The 14,208-nt window shown below is 42.2% G+C and overlaps 1 long non-coding RNA gene across 1 annotated transcript in view; it reads right to left on the bottom strand.

Annotated features, from left to right (window-relative positions):
* The window catches only part of LOC146058835 (uncharacterized), a 120,513-nt gene extending 107,318 nt beyond the window's left edge, over positions 1 to 13,195 (bottom strand). Inside the window, exon 1 of the long non-coding RNA XR_014469989.1 lies at positions 13,119 to 13,195. This is a non-coding gene — a long non-coding RNA (uncharacterized LOC146058835). The remainder of the gene's footprint in view (positions 1 to 13,118) is intronic.
* Positions 13,196 to 14,208: the final 1,013 nt, after the last annotated feature.

Raw genomic sequence — 14,208 nt, forward strand, 5'->3', positions numbered from 1 at the left:
TAGATAGTTAGTATTGCTAGTTGGGGGGAGATAGGTTATTTGGGATCCAGGTATACCTAGAGTTGGGGATAGGTCATACAGGGTGGGGGTTCTGGGGAGGTTTATTTTGGGCTTAGTGGGTTGTAGGGAGGTTTGTTTTCATATTTGGGATATTGTTCGTGGCAAGACAGCTTTTCACTATGACGTAAATCTACTACCTCCTTTTTATATACATATATGTAGTGGAGAGGCTACACTTATACCTTTTACTGTTATACTATAACATTTGAAAAATACCCCTGCCAACTTTTTTTTTGGGATGGTTCACTCGAATGGCGCCTTCGGGTTTGACTAATTTGTTTATCGTGTGTGCTGGTTATTACTTTCTCTGTTGTCTATTTGTAGATGATACCTACCAGATTATTATCATATACTCAATGTGTGCTATCTTCATTTACTATATTACTTATGTATCATTATATATGCGCTGTCTTGCTACTAAGGGTTTCGGGTTTTCTAAAAATTCAATAAAAACTACCTAAAAAAAAGATAAGACCTACTTTTTTAAACAAAGGGTTGTAAGATATTATCCAAATAGCATGAGAGATTTGATAGGACCAAGTTTGTCCCTGCAACTATAGGATGGCCAGGGGGTTTGGTCTCACTCTTATGCACTTTAGGTAATATGTATATCACCGGTATTGATGGTTTCTAAATCTTAATATTCTGTATTACCATCTCTGTTAAGACTCCTTTACTAGTATATAGGCTAAGGAACATATCTAATTTATTGCTAATAGTATCTGTCGGGTTTCCCCTTAATTTTGTATGGAGATTGTTCTGCTAATTGCCTAATTATTTCCTCATTATATTCTTCAACATCTAAGATTACAATACTGCCCCCTTATCTGTGGGTTTTATGACTATTTGGTCATTATCTCTCAGTGTTTTAATGGCTTCCCTTTCCTTTTTTGACATATTTACATTCCTGTTTGGTTTCAGTTTTATTTTCTCCAAATCCTCACATACAAGACATTCAAATGTCTCTATAAAACAACCCTTCTTATGTCTATGGTAGAAGGTGGACGTTTTTTAACACAGAAAAGTTGGTATGATCAGGAATTTCCTGTCCTACCTGAGCATTTTCTTCTAAACGTCTATAAACTTCTGAAAGTCTATATATACCTCAAATTCACTGATCTTTTTTGAAGGGGCAAACTATAAGCCCATTTGAGGACCTTTATTTAATCCTCATTTGGGGTGTATTTGCTTAGATTAAACATTTTATTTTTACTTAAATCCATCGCATTTTCTTCAGTTCTATTAATTGTGTCAAGTGTGCTGATTGTTTGTTTTCTTTTTCTTCTCTTTCTCTTTTTTTTAATTAACTGGGATTCTTTTATCCTCTTTCCCCTTCTACCCCTAGGTCTTTTTTTTTTTTTTTTGGGGGGGGGGGGGGGGGGGGGATGTCAATGTGTTATGTGATGTCTTTCTCTTTGACATAAAAAAACAATAATTTTCCCTCTGTATCAGGGGTCAGATCTATTTTGGACTCGCCAATTAAATGTATGTGTTTGCAGATTGTTAGATATCTGATAATTAGGGGTGGATGGTTCCACAAATTCTCTATTTGGTATATTCCTCCTCCACATATTTTTGGTTCATTCCACTCACTTTGGGTTTGATTGTATCTACCCTGTTTATAGCGGCGTTCCCTTAATAATTCTTGTGTATCATTTTCTTTTATCAATGAAGCACTAGTAATCTGTGTTACTGGTTTGGAATTATTTAGCCTAACATATTGAGAACCTGTTTGATAGTCCTCTATATCAGTGCTTCCCAACCTTTTTTCTCTCCCGTACCCCTCGATTAGGCTTTTCATTGATAAGTACCCCCTCCTCTCATTTTGAAATATGGACAGTAATTAGCGGTATGCGGATCCTTATGCATGTCCTTATATTAAAGAGGAGCGGAGGAGTAGTACATAGCCAGGAATCATGCCCTTCTGTGTCTAGACACTGGTTGTGTATTATCTCCAGGATTCCCGCTAACACCGGTAGGATTAATGCCGCTGCTTCCTCCACCTTTGTCAGTTCTGGGCAGATGACTGCTGATGTCTGAGGGAAGCATGGGAAGCTCCCAGTGGATTGCTGGTCAGGCATATGGCAATGGGTCTTCTTCAGACATCAAAAGACCTTTTCATCGTCCGCCATTACCAATATTATTTTCAAGTACCCCCAACTGGTCTGCAGAGTACCCCAGGTTGGGAACCACTGCTCTATATCAATGAGCTATTTTTATCTTTTTTTTTCTCAATTTCCTTATTTTTTAATTATCTGGAGGTAATTTGGTTTCCAGTTCCTTATACTCCTTAGACCCTGAGAATGGTTCTACCAATGTTTTATATATGGATATATCTTCCTTATTTTTTCTTAACTCATTTCCAGAACATGCATCCAATGTCTTATTCCATTCTATTTTAAATTCTTCAGACTTATTCTCGAAGGAAGGTGCTTTGTCTACCTGAAGGCTTTTGGAATAAGGAGGTGATTTCCCACCATAAATGACCTTCCTTCAGGAGAGATTTCTCAAGTTTAAACATTGCACCCTCTAAATCACAATCTAAGGTTTAACAATTAGTACTTTTACCAAATGTTTCACCTATCAGAAGATTTCTACGGCCTCTATGGTCAAACATTTTTTTCTGTCTAAGGGCTGCTGGTTACCTGTATAGCATATATATATATATATATATATATATATATATATATATATATATATATATATATATATATATATATATATATATATATATAATCAAAAAGAACAGGAAAATAATGTCTCTGTGCGGTAAGAAAATGACCAATTAAAATGTAACTGTTCAAAAAAGTAATGTGTACTAGACACATGTATTGTGTTCAGATCCCTCCTGCGAGCTAGAAAGTAGAAAAACACCATTCCTAAATCATGTGGAACGTTCCTTTTCTCCGCCTTTGGAAACCATAAGTATCATTCAGTTATTTTCACGTAGATCACTCAGACTATTATAGAGGTTCAGTGGTAGACCCTTCACCAAGGCTAATTTTCCCTTGAAGAAGAAAAAGGTACCATACACCCCTTATATGGGATAGGCGTCTCCTCTTCTCCGGATAGAATATGTTCTCAATCACACTGATTGAGTCTAGTCTAGTTACTTTTTTGTTTGTGTCATAAAATTGTGGTGTGGGGTCACCACACGTGTTCAATTTCCCACCAGCAGACCTACAGCGCTGAAATTCTTTCAGTTCATTTTTTTCTTGTAAAATGTAACTGTTATTAGATTAATCCAAAATTGCTTGCGAAATATGGACACACAACATCTACACATAAACACAAACTAAGTGGTTTAAACAGGATAAAAATCCTCACTTGGTGGGTCCCCTACCCCAATTTAATTCCGTAATTATATGTTATGGCAGTGGTATTATGTCCCCTATTAAATGTGCAGCAATGTTAGATCAGTTATTTGGAGAAGAAATACAGTGTGTTACTATTAGCGCAATTAGCACAATTGTTATACAATGTATCCCACCAGCCCTTCTTTCAATAAAGATGCATATGAATAGTGGATCAGTATGAATTGCAAGTTTCTGCACGAAATCAAGGTATTAATGTGATCTCACTTATACCCCTTTCACATTGCAGCTTTAACACGGTATATTGACTTTTTTTTACTGTTTTAAAATGTGAACAGCTGCAGTGTGAAAGCTCCATTGTCAATTTTGTATTTTGAAACGTGTTAAAAGCAGCACTCGTTTCTGAGCCATTTTCCCTGTAGTCTGAACAGCTCAGAAACGGTATTTGCTACAAATGATAACCACACAAGGGTGATAGGTTATCTTCCTGCATGATCCCCGCCCACAAGCAGGAAATAAACATTTAAAAATTGTATGGCTTTCTATTGGTGAAACGGGTTGAATCTGAACGGTATTGAAATTGCAATATACTGTTTACAACATGCAATATGAAAGGGATTTGACTGGCTTTTGATCCATTTTAAGACATGTTTACAAAAACAGGTTGAAAGCAGGTTTGCAATGTGAAACCAGTATGAATTTAGGGATGTTAGTGTTTTATTAAAGGGAAAAAGTTTCAGACAACTTGTATCATTTCTTCTCACAATATTATAAATTGATTGATGTGCACTAATTGCCAGCAAGTGGAGGGTCTGAGAGTATACACAATATATTTAGCCTTCTGCAGAGTATATGTTAATAGAAATGCTCAGAAGCAGCAGAGGTGTATATTTAGCCTTCTGCAGAATGTATGTTAATTGCAATGCCCATATACAACAGAGGTAGAGAATATTGATAGTATCATAAGCCTTCTACAGGCTATATCACTTGATCAAAAACCTCATGTATGGCAGAGGCACTGAGGCGGCTGTTGTAATCGCCGTGTGTTGCAGTGGGGACGACTCACGCTGAGTGTGGATTAAAATCCAATCACCCGCCTGGCCATGTCCCACTGACAATACGCCCAGTTGCCGCCGCTTTTGAGCTGCTGTTGCCATAGTATAGAGTGTCTAAGAACCGAACACTACTGCAGGTCAGCAGTGAGAGGTGGTGAAGGACATCACTTCACTGCTTCATTGCCGCTTCAATCCCAGGGAAGCTTCATATGCAGCGGAGACCCGGGAGCATCTGCCCTATCTAACATCGATCAAAATACAATGTATGTGGGGAGATGGGTTGGGGTCCGCACACCAAGTGTATGGTCTGCGTATGCTTTGCAATAAGCTTCAGCAAAAGTGTATATTTATTGAACATATTTTTAGAATCCCAAGATGACTCTCAAATTGGTAATTCTGGTGACAGCAGCTGTGGCCCTTGCCTGCCTTGTACAACTTGGGAAAGCAGAAAAGTAAGTTGTCCAAATTATTAAACATTATTTCAAAATTGTTTACCTAAATTAATTTTATTTCAATGAAAACTGTTATTTTAGTCATATACTTTGGTATTATGTGATACTTAAAGTTATTCTTGGTGAAAGTCTCTAAGATTTAGAAAGTGGTTTTGGACAGCAACTAATATGTACAGCGCACCTTTAAGGTATCCTTGTCAACCAAGTGTCTAAGCTTACATTTATAATTTGTGATTATTATTATTATTATTTTACAGCTATTTATATAGTGCACACATATTTTGCAAAACTTTACAGAGAGAATATTTGAACATTCAATTCAGTCCCTGCCTCAGTTGAGCTCCCTACCACACTTACACACAGGCATTATAGGGTTAATATTTGTTGGGAGTCAGTTAACTTACCAGTATATTTTTGGATTGTGGGAGGAAACCGGAGTAATTGGAAAAAACCCAAGCAAGTGCGGGGAGAATATACAAACTCTGCACAGTTAGGGACATGTTGGAAATTATGACCTCAGTGCTGTGAGGCAGTGATGCTAACCATTACACCGTCCAAGCTATTGTATTAACAATATATGTAATATATAGAGTCAATTTTAACATTATACATTGTAGTCCCCCAACTTGATTTTAGGTAATATTTGAAGTAGGGGGTTTGAAAATGTAATAAAGGAGTTAGAAAGAGGATGATAGGTGCAAAAATAGATTGGAGGATAGTTATATTTGCCCCTCAGATTTGCAGAGGATGTAATGAAAGGCAAAGGGCATGGTTCTCAGAGGGTAGCAAATAAAAATAGCAAGTAACTTTTGTTGAGAATGGATATGACAGGGACCGGCAACTGGAGGACCGCGGTCCATCTCCGGACCGCAGAAGCCAGATCTCCGGACCGCACAGTTATTGTGTAAATATGCCAGGGGAAGAGAGACATGACGTCTCCTTCCCCTGACGAGCGAGCGTGCTAAAGCGGCGCCTCACGTGGGTGGGGGCAAAAGACGCGCCAAGCGTGATCAGGGGGAGACGCCGCACGTGCCAAGCCCGCCAAGCCAACCCGCTGAGTGAAGGATCTGACGCTGCACCCCGGCCCATGCCTGAGCAGGGGCTGTCGCAGGGATCCCCGTCTACTGCTGGAGAGAGAGTCCAGAGAGAGGTGCAGGCAGCGGAGCCGGGAGGCACTTTTAAGTGCATCTGCGGGTTGCGGCCTGCCCGTCCCCTTTTAAAGTATGCAGAGTTCATTTTTAAAAAGGTGAGCAGAATGTGTCTTCATTGTCCCTGTATTGCCAGCATTGTCCCTGCATTCAATGCAGGGACAATGCTGCCAATACAGGGACAATGCTGCCAATACAGGGACAATGCTGGCAATACAGTGTATTGCCAGCATTGTCCCTGTATTGCCAGCATTGTCCCTGTATTACCAGCATTGTGCCTGTATTGCCAGCATTGTGCCTGAATTACCAGCATTGTGCCTGTATTGCCAGCATTGTCCCCGTATTGCCAGCATTGTCCCCGTATTGCCAGCATTGTGCCCGTATTGGCAGCATTGTCCCCGTATTGGCAGCATTGTCCCCGTATTGGCAGCATTGTCCCCGTATTGGCAGCATTGTCCCCGTATTACCAGCATTGTGCCTGTATTACCAGCATTGTGCCTGTATTGCCAGCATTGTGCCCGTATTGGCAGCATTTTTTGGACCTCGACCAAAATCATTTCAAACTTCCGGACTCCATCAAAAATTACTTGCCTACCCCTGGGATATGACTTTGACTATGGGCCTAATTCAAACCTGATCACAGGTCAAATTTGTTCTCAAAATGGGCAAAACTATGTGCACTGCAGGTGGGGCAGATGTAAACTGTGCAGGAAGCATTAGATTTGGGGGGGGAAGTGTTCAAATGAAAATCTAAATTGATGTGTAAAGCTAAAGCAGTTCGTATTTACCATTGCTCAGAAACAAAATAACTCATCCAAATCTACCTATCTCTGCACATGTTATATCTACCCCACCTGTAATTCGCTTCATTTTAGCCCCTCTCCCATCCAAGGACCTAAAAAAAGATGTGGCTGTCTGTCATGGGGGCGGGGCTTGGTGACGTCAACCCCAAAACGAAGCCTTTCCCCGCACCCCTTTCACTCCTCTCCGGGCTTCTCCCGGAGAGGAGTTTGCAAAAGTCGGCAAGTATGCACTACTAATATATCACATACCGGTATAATTACTTGTGTCCATTGCACTACTAAATCATGGGGGAAAATTTAGTACACCATGCCTTTTAAATGTTTTCCCCTTTAATTTAATGTCCGAGTTCGGACGTCATCTCACTACGCAGCTGAACTCAAACTTCATTACCTCCTTCCCATTTATTTAGATCAATTTAGAATCAAACTTTAGTTAATGTATCCCTTGTTCTCTTATGACAATGTGAATGTCCTCACTTCAAGTTTCTTCAAACATAATTTATCATATTAATTGATCAAATACTACTTACAGATACAAGTGTTACTTCACCAACAATTAGTCTCTATCTAACCTGCTGCTCAGAATTAGATATATATTACTAATCATGGTATACCTTTTGATTTAGTAGTACTGTAAATTGCTGACATTTCAGGACTAATTCTAGTTCGATAGGTGCCCGGCGTATACGCACTGGTGACCAATGCTACGGCTCTGCACATGCACCACTGTACGAATACCTTCGGCCTATGTGAGGAAGGGGGCGGACACCGGCATAGGGCAGGGGAAAGGTACCCCAGGGAAGTTTGCTGCTTACCAAGCCAATGTGAATCATCCCCTTTTTCTGTGGTGTAGGGAAGAAGAAAGCAACAACGAGATTGAAGAGAGGGAGATACAACAGGACCATGCTGACAATGAAGAAATAAGAGAAAAAAGGGGATATTGTCCACCGAAAGTTTATCATCGTGGAGGCTGTTCTGTTGGCTGAAACTACAAAATGCTAAATAAAATCTGCCACTTTTAATGATATACATATATTTATATATATATTGTATAACATCATTGGAAATGTTTTTACTTTCTGATAAATTGATCTAATAAAATATGAGCATAACTAACATGGCATTGTTTGTGGTTTTTCATTTATTTGTTACATAAATGCTGGCAGGGGAAAAGTTCATTTAAGTCACCCACAGGCAAGTTGCAGTTTGTCACAGGGCCGCCCACCTTGATCCTCTGCAGGTAGCTCATTTCCCCTGTGCTGCAGCTGCTGGCCAGTCCCCAGGAAGCTCTCTGCAGCCCTGAAGTGCAACAAGTTCAGGACCGGGGAGCAGAAGATGTACAGGGCCCAGTACAGTGTGGAAGACTACAGTAACCATCAACACCTACCCACTCAAGGAGACACACCATCCACAGGTGCATTGCACTGCAGCTTTTCCAGCAGCTGCACCAATACCGCTCAGCTCTCCAGCACTATCTGCTTAGCTCTCCAGCAGCCTCTGCTCGCCCCTCCAGCATCCACCGCTGGGCACTCCAGCAGTCCCCGTTCAGCTCTCCACTAGCTGCCACACATCTTTCCACCAGCCCCAGCATTCCTGGGACTTCATTCAGCTGCCTAATTGCTCAGCGTCTGAGTGATCTGCAGAGAGACGGCATTTAGCTCTGTCAGCCTCTGCTCCTATTTTCATGTTTTCTCCCCCATTACCCGTCTCTACCTCTCCCGGATAGTCACTGTTTGCAGTACCAGAATATCCCTATGACATAGCAGTCCAACACTCAAAAAATAAAAAAGTACTTCAGTGGTTAAAGTGCCGGTATGCCATACGTTGCATACCAGCCCACTTCAAGCACTGGTAAACCTGTAAACATACTATATGTATATGACCATTGAGTGGAGTCAATCAAATGTGAAGATGTCACACTCATATTTTCAGGTGTGAAATAATGAAATGGGGCACCCCACTGGAGTGGAAGAATATGCAGATGCTCACATACAGGTATATGCTTACATTAGCAGAGCAGGCGTGAAGCACATAAATGTATCTTTAATACACCATATGATCCAACAGATAAGTATCAAAATATTTTTAATAAGATTTAAAATCCAATCCAATGGTGTACACAGGAGTAGGTATGATGGTATAACAAAAGATATCACCTCAGATGGAACCCAGGTAATAATTGGCGTCCTTCTGTATACTATCTGTCATATACCAGGTCACCATAAATATGATTCTCAAGATATCAATGCAGTTCTGCGCACTGCAAGAATAAATACTGTCCAACTGCTGAGTTAGATCCCATTGCAGGGCTCCATTGCAAGAGCAGTGGTCACAATTGGATCTGGTCACAATTGGATCCCGCTGTGAACCAAACAGGTGCTGCTTTACATGCAGGTGTCCCTTCAGGACTTGAAGCCCAGTGACTGGAGCCTCCATTGCCTCTGGGAGTTACTCCCCTTGATGCTGGGCATTAGGACCCAGAGAAGCCTGTCCTCCAGTCTATAATTCACCCATATATTTACATTTTTCCATCTTAACATCAACTAAATAAATGATTCACAACAAAGTAGATTAGTAAAACAAAGGTCACAGCCCAAAATTAAATTAAGGTGGCGACATGAGCAGTTTCTTATTGGCTATGGCCCATAATTAAATAATTAACAAATCGGGATGGCGTATCCACACCTTGCACAAGTTATATTGGGTAGAACCATTTCCCCTTAACTGGCAGAGTGCTAGCCCCTCCATAAGATGGTGACCAGGTCCTCCCCTAAGGTAGTGATCGACTCGCCTTTCTCAAAATGGAAATGCTAGTCAAAACTTACTACAGATGGAGCAGATTTTATCGTCAGCAGCCGGCTCTCGCCAGGGGTGTGGGCGCACGAGATGCTTGTGCGCACCCCGTGGCTACGGAGCTGGCTCCACTGCCCACCACCTCCCCCAGTGCCCCTCGGCGCCCCGCTGTCCCCCTATCCCTGCCCATCTCCCTGAAGAGGAAGTAGGCAGGATGCCGCCGCCCCGCCGTCCTGAAACTGGGACCCGTGTGCGTGTGAGACGCATGCGCATCCCAGTCAGATGGAACACCTCTGCGCCGGTGATCGCCAGCGCAGGCATGCTGGCGATCCATCTGTATGCTATAAATTGAGCTGCCGAGGAGCCCTGTTGCACACCAAAGCAAGGTTACCAACCGTAGCCCGCCAACTATCCTATAAAATCTATGTCTTTGTTAAAATTTAAATGTAACCAAAGACTGATAAAAACCCACACTATAAATACCCTCACTTCAAGGCATCATAAAGGACTGTGACAAATAAGTCTAGTCCCAACGAAAGATGCACACCATCGGCCCTATAAAGCTCTGTATTTTCATAACCAATTTTAGGCTGCTTTTTACATTTACTACTCAAGCTCAGAACAGTTCTGAACACAGCTGCATTCAATTTACACCTCACCCTATTAAGCATCTTAAAATGCAGATGGGTTATCTCGGACCAATAAAGCTGAGTATCTGACCATTCGATCTCTTCACCAATAACCTGTATGTCTTGTATGATGATCTCTACACCTTTCCAGGCACCCACGTCATTAACACCTGCATGAATAATCAACATGTCTGGGGCACCCCAATTGGTCTCCTGCTCCCACAAAGCTTATATTGCCTATCCACCTGATGTTGAATTGACCAATAAGACTACTCAAATGGCTACTAGCTAAGTAAACAAATGAGTGACCTATGATACACACTTGACCAACATTTTGGCTAAACCTATATTTATCACATGAATTAAATTGAATGTTATTAACTTTATTTAACTAAACTTGAAAGCCTAGAGAAGAAAATGAAAACAATAGTTGTTTGGTTGACCTAGATGGAGTTGAAAACCACCAAATCTCATTGTGACCGGAGACCCCAGCCCACATGGCAAATGGTGGCCGTGGAGCAGAAAGGGTTGACTATTCAGCCAGGTGTCATCATGGACTCTTGGCTGAAGTGCCAAAATTCAAATGTACTCGTGCTAGGCCCCGATTGTTTAAAATGTATACTATTTTTCTTCTGTTTATTCTAAATGAGTGCCGCGGCACAGGTCCCCATCCGTAAGCCACGGCCGCCATTTCTGCGCACCCACGGGCATTGGGAGCCATGGTGTGCAGAGAGCCCGATTCCGGAAGGCACTACCCAGCTTACCATCTCTGTCAACAGGGAGCTGCAGCAGGTCAGGGAGCTGGGGGGGCGGTCGGGCACTGTGGCAAGGAGTCCGGACCCTCTGGCTCCCATTTAATTTTCAGACCAGTGAACAAAGATGGGGTATTGGTCATTCAAAATCTTCAGGATTATAAAACAGAGATCAGTTCACAACTGAGTGATATGATTACATAGCAATCACTAACCAGTGACCATACTATCAAGTTCACTAATGAATTGACTGCTTTGTTACAAGAAGGAGTGGATCGGGCATGTATTACTGATAAATTGAGAAAAGCATTATTACCGTTGCACCCAGTGGTGCCAGTACTGTGTACTACAACCAAGGTCCACAAATCCCTTATTATACCTCTCGGTAGACCGATCATATCAACAGTGAAATCATTATTGCAAACATTGACCCTATATTTGGATTCCATATTCCAATCATTAATACAAAGCCATCCAAGATTCCTACTGTATACAATCACCTTGTTGAACAAATTGCAAAACAAGAGTATAAACCAACTGATCGTGCGCTAAAGGTCAGCTTAGGGTACACAGACAATGAAGAACCACTTCACATCCAAATACAATACCAATCGATGTCTGATATTCCCAGAGCGCTTATAATAGATGATTTCTCTCTCAAATTGAGTATAATGACCCAAAACAAGAAGAAGAGAAAAGAAAACAAATAGTGTGATATTGTTTTACTTCAAACACATGTAGGTCTACTTAATTTGTAGATAATAGCGCTTGATTGAGGGGAATCTATGTTCCACCAATGGATCCTCCTCCTCTCATTAGCCCAATAAAGTGGATGTACACTCGGAAGGACAAGAGAAACTATTTATGGTGCAGTACGTTTTTAATATAAACAGGTTAAAACAAGATGACACCGGTGGATATGATCAAAGGACTCTCACCATGACTTTATGTCTACAGATGGAATGTAGACAAACATAGCATAAGGATGTTACCACAGGCGTCCCTGGATGCTGGTCGTCAAAGTCCCCTGAAATCCTCCCTTGTGTCCACAAGTCACAGGCCGACCGGTTTTGGTACCCCACCACTACTACACCACTGGTCAAACACACGCCTTGAGAAAGATACAGTGGTATCAAAACCGGAGATACTTTTTTCCATCCTCAATCAGGAAAAACCATGCATATCAGGTATCGAGTCATTTGCACTACTAAATACATGATATATCAATTGATTTGCCCGTGTGGACTGTCATACATCAGGAAAACCGATACACAGTTCAAAGAATGCATGGCAGCCCACAGATCGGCTTTAAGAGCTGCTCTTAACAAAGGTGATAGTGACCAACCGGTGGCGAGACACTTTTGTATATTTCCACATATCTTGTCATCATTGAGATATCGGATGATTCACCCTTCCTTGAGAGGGGGTGACAGGTCAAAAAAAAAATTAAAACAGCCGGAAACCAGGTAGATATTCCGGCTGGGCACGATGGCCCCCCAAGGGCCTGAATGAACACCTGGGTTTGGGTTGCTTTATTTAACAGCCCAGGATATGTTCTATACTGATATCATATCACTGGATGTATATAGTATATGCATTATTTTGGATTTCCTGTATCCCATGATTATTATTCAATAACCTTAGGTTCCTACTATATATTATACATTAACTTAATTTATTATGGCAGCTACAGTCTTCAGCGCATTTCAACTTACATTGCTCATTTTGCTACATTATTCTATGTAGTATACTTTGTAAGCTACATGCTTTTGATTGAGATATTCAGTTCAGTAGGCTGCATTTGCTTGTATGTATCATTAAGGTTATTGTGCTGCTCTGTTATAGTGCTTTGTTGATCTGTTTCCTTGGTGATGGTCACTGATGCCTCATGCTGCAATGAGGTCATCATTTTGTGCCACCTGAATGGGTCAGCTGTCCCGCCCTCCGGCTGCAGCGTGCACTGGGTGTCTGTTATAAGGTAAGCTACACTGTTTTTTCTTGTCGCCTGACGAAAATGCCCCAATAAAGGCATTGAAACATTTCTTATACATTTGCATTACTGCCTGATTTATTAAGACACCTGGAGTGCCGTACCACCCCCTCTGTACTTACATGATTTATTCTGTGTGGGGGGGACCTTGCAGTGGCAGTAGCAGTGGAGGGTGAGGAGGGCAGCTGCAGTAGTTGTGAGAACACAGCAGAGGTTAGCAACCATCACCGGGGGAGGGGAACTGACAGTCGGGAGTTGCAGGTCGTAAGCAGGGACCGGTAATTTGAAGCAGCACGGGAGCCGTGATCTGCAGGTCTTCAGCAGTGTCGGGCACTCAGCAGTGGCAGGCATTTACAATGTCACTCATACCCCGTTCTCACTACAGCCAAATTCCCAGGTCTAGCATGTGGACCCGGGAATTTGCCTTTTAACACTGTTTTTTTGGCAGTGTGAACGGGTCACATATCCGGATCTCATACACGGGTAAAACCAATCTTTTTACCCGTGTCTGAGATCCGGGTGTGCAGGCACGGGTTGACCCGTTCACACTTCCGAAAAACCCGTGTTTACAGGCAAATTCCCGGATAGAACTTCTTCCCCCCGGAATTTGACTTGCAGTGAGAATGGGTGTCCATTTTAATGCCGGGTAAAAGCCTTGTCTTTCTTACTCGCAGTGAGAACACGTCATCAGTCTCAGGCTAGTACTAGTGTGTATCTGGACTCTGAACTGGAGGAGCGCAGGAGACTAGAAGGGGCGGCTGGCACCTTAACAGTAAGGAGAGGGGTGAGACATTAACCTGACACACAGTGACATGTGCAGCTTCTGCACCACACTGAACCAGGCAGGCTGTCACACAGACAAAACATCCAATCAGAGTGCTGTCCCACCTTCTGTGACTGCTCTGCCTGGTTATGGGAGAGATGAGATTCAGGCAGAAAGAAACACATGAAAAGTAAGTGGAGTGGAACTCTCAGCTTACCCTAGCTGCGTTAGATTGGGTATTTATTAAGTTAAGGGGATATATGAGGGACAGTGGCATAACCATAATTTGAGCGCCTTCCCCCCCTATGATAATGAAGCAGCCCCCCCCCCGGCTGCCCATGACACCCCCCCCCCCCCCCCCCATCCCCCCGCAAATTTACCTGTATTCGCTGCAGTGGTCCCGGCTCCCCTCCTGGCTTCATTCTGATGCTATGAAGAATGGACCATCA

This window comes from Crinia signifera, chromosome 2 (assembly GCF_055691185.1).
Source record: "Crinia signifera chromosome 2, ASM5569118v1, whole genome shotgun sequence".
NCBI lineage: Eukaryota > Metazoa > Chordata > Amphibia > Anura > Myobatrachidae > Crinia > Crinia signifera.